This window comes from Montipora capricornis, chromosome 3, assembly GCF_036669925.1.
Source record: "Montipora capricornis isolate CH-2021 chromosome 3, ASM3666992v2, whole genome shotgun sequence".
Lineage (NCBI taxonomy): Eukaryota > Metazoa > Cnidaria > Anthozoa > Scleractinia > Acroporidae > Montipora > Montipora capricornis.
Window position 1 is genome coordinate 10,871,970 of NC_090885.1, and position 3,706 is coordinate 10,875,675.

The following is a 3,706-nucleotide window of genomic DNA, read 5'->3' on the forward strand; positions in this document are numbered from 1 at the left end:
ACTCGAAATTGAAACCAAGTCCTCTTTTTTAAAGAAAAAATAACGGAAATAGCTACTGAAGCACTACGTAACTAACTATATCGTGTTTAAGCTAATTAGCTAGGATCATGCAGATAGTATTTGGGCAAAGTCCCTTATTAAGTAAAGCTGATAAAACAGAGGTTAAAGCGCTGAAGCTGATCAAGAATTTCGAATTATGTTTTTTTTGGTTTGTTTTGTTCTTTTGTTTTAACATACTGTTTGTAAGCCACCATTTCGTAGTATTTGAGCTGGCCACCCCTTTCGGCAGCAACATTGTTGCTTTCCCCTATCTTCATCTGCTGCAAAATATCAGGGTGGAGTCCAAACGTTTAATTTCGGGAAAAAAGCATAGTGAGCGTCGGCCCTCAAAAAAGATAAGAAGAGAAAACAGATAAATTGGATAAATCGACTATTTCCTGTAATTCTATTTTGGAATAATCGGGTAAGAGACCCGATGACCAATTGACGGGATGTTCAAGCAAATGTTAAATTAAAGACCGGCCCCCTGGGTGTCAACAGAGTTGTTGGAGAAGACGAGGTTAAAACAACTGAAGTTCATGTGTTTAATCGAAACCAGTATACTCACCAAAAAAATTACAACTTAAAACGGTATTAATCAAGGGTTGATTGAGAAGAATCAATTCGAGATGTGTAGAAACGTGGTTCCAACTACTAAAAAGCAATAAACCATAACTTAGCTAAGTAAAGCGCTATGAAGATGAAACACTGAGGAAACGCCTATACAAAGATCTACAGATCTGGGCCCGGTTGTTCGAAAGCCGATTAACTTAATCCACGATTAGCGTAAACTTTTGTTTCATGTTTTCGACTTTTTTGGTGGAAGTTCCTTTGCTTATTTTTGTTTTTGTCGTGAAGCTTGTTGAATCAAATGTTGATGATGTGTTGAAACCGTTTCCCCAACCCAGCAGTCAACATCATTCAACATCATTCAACAAAACTCGAACGGTTGTTGAAACAAATGTTTACGGAAGCCGTCTGTCCGGGCCTTCACCAGAGCTGAGATTATGAACTGGTTGCGTGCTTTCTAATTCTCTGCAATGCTTCACAGTGTTCACACCAACTTTTATTTCTGAAAGGCTGGTTCACACTTTCCATCCCGAAATGATTGAATGACGTTCTGTTAGCCGCCCTTGTTGTCTTTCAGAGCTTATAGCATGAACGGTGTCTTCATGGGTCTCAAAACTACCAAAATCATCAGTGATAATCCTTTCTTTTAGATATTACTCTCCTCAGAGTTCTCGCTCAGTAAGGTCATATGACAGGAATAAAATTAAATATTTGAAACGTTTTCCTCGTGGCAAATGAGATGGTTTTGGAGCACAAGAATTTCCTAATCGGTGTTTCTTTTTGCCAGAAACGCCCTACGAAAATTCCCGAAAGACGAATCCAGTATAACCTTAAAGGTTACTACTCTAGCGATAGCCAGATGACAGGCGGTGCATGTAAAGCTTTGGGAAGACGATTTCAACATTTGCTCCAACATCCGATGGATTTTGTTCAACGATGTTGAGTGCTGGGGTGGGAAAATGGTTTCAAAATCGATTCAACTTCGATTCAACATTCAAGAGGGGGGCAAACGGACATCGTTTTTCAATAAAATCGAACGGATGTTGAAGCAAATGTTGAAGCCCTTGGTTCAATGGAGTAATGATATTAATCGAAGATCGATTGCAAATAATCGCGTAGACACGTGTAGAAAAGGCGTTTGAACTACTAAGCAATAAACCATAGCTCAGCTGAGAATCATAATGCGCTATGACACCAATTTTATTTCTGAAAGGTTGGTTCACACTCTCCATCCCGAAATGATTGAATGACGTTCTGTTAGCCGTCCCTGTTGTCTTTTAGAGCTTATAGCATGAACGCTGTCTTTATGGGTCTCAAAACTATCAAAATCATCAAATATTACTCTCCTCAAAGTTCTTGCTCAGTTAGGTCATATGACAGTAACTTGATAAAATTAAATATTTGAAACTTTTCCTTGTGACAAATGGGATGATTTCGGAGCACAAGAATTTCCTAATTAGAAGAAGTCAATCTTGAAAAAAACAAAAATAAGCAAAAGAAACTTCCACCGAACAAAGTTGAAAACATGAAACAAAAGTCTACGCTAATCCTGGATTTAGTTAATCGGCTTTCGAACAACCGGATCTTTGTAGTCGCGAACCCGGCTTCAATGGCCTCGCAGAATCCTGTTAAAGGCTCCTTAATTTTAATTTTTCCGGTGTCTATGAGAGAGAATTGTTTAAATTGTCCAGATAAGCGCGAGGATCGTAGGTTAGTATTTAATTAATAGCAAAACGAACCGCGGCAAGTTGTTTTTGGTTTGAAATGACTTAAAGAGTTGTTATAAGTTATGAAGGTGAAAGCAGTTCCACTAGAATTTAGCAGTTGGCAGATTGCAACCTTCTTTCAGTAAGCCATATTGTACTCGAAGGTATTTGAACTTAACGAAGCCCAGTAAGAAAATTTCGTGGATCAGTATGATTTGGCTGACAGCTGCAGGTTATCATGATTTAGGAATCGATGAGACTCCACGATAAACTTGCATGCTTGGAGAGAAAAGAAATATTTAAGCAAGATTTAAATTGTTTATTATATACTCAACAAAATATCGCATTTCTGAATGCGTAGTAAAGTTAAGGAAAGCGTGATACTTAGCTAACGTGACCTGTCGAACTGTAAGTAGATCAGTTACTCGCCTGATACGAATCGGAAGTACATTTCTATTGTTACTCAATCAAACGTGCAAATATGCTGTTTACGTGTTGGATACACAGCCAACGTATTAAAAAGAATTAAAAAAACTTGTTGTCACTGACTAAAAAATTTATGTAAAAAGACGTTTCGGTCAAAATACTATGACCTTCTTCAGCATAAAATGGCTTACGAATACAAAATGAGTGCTTAAAAAGCCGTAAAAACGTCACTTGGGATTGCCAAGGGCCTTGTAAATGTCCGGAATGTAAACGTGTTCATTAATGGAATTAGGTTCGCGAATTGAATGCCACGCTTCTAAAAATAATCTTTTTTTCCCATTGGGGACAACGACCAATGACCTTGACCCTTCTCAACACAAACGCTCAGTAGCTAGAACGCTCCTCGACAGAACAAAGAACATCCCTTCTACTGACGCAGACAAATTATCTGAAGTACAACACGTGGTCAACGCTCTAAAGATCAACGGTTACACCGACCAATTTATCAAAAGCTGTAAAAATACCACTGTTTCCTCAAACCGGTTTCAAACCAACAGAGGTTTTGTTACGTTGCCATACCTTCAAGGAATTTCAGAAAAAAATCGCACGAACTTTAAATCATTTCAATATCAATGTTGCCCACACACCCGTAATGACCGTCGGCTTCATTTTAAGGAAACCTAAAGACAAATTTAGTAAAGAGCTATCAACAGGAGTTATCTATAAAATTAATTGTAAAAACTGTGACAAAGTTTATATCGGTCAAACATCAAGGGCCTTAAGATCTAGAACAAGAGAACACAAAAGAGCGATTTTTACAGGAGATAAGAATTCTTTATTGACCCAACATTGCGTAGAGAATAATCACGATTTTGACCTTGACGACGTCAAGGTCATTGGCCGTTGTCCCCAATGGGGAAAAAGATTATTTCTAGAAGCGTGGCATTCAATTCGCGAACCTAATT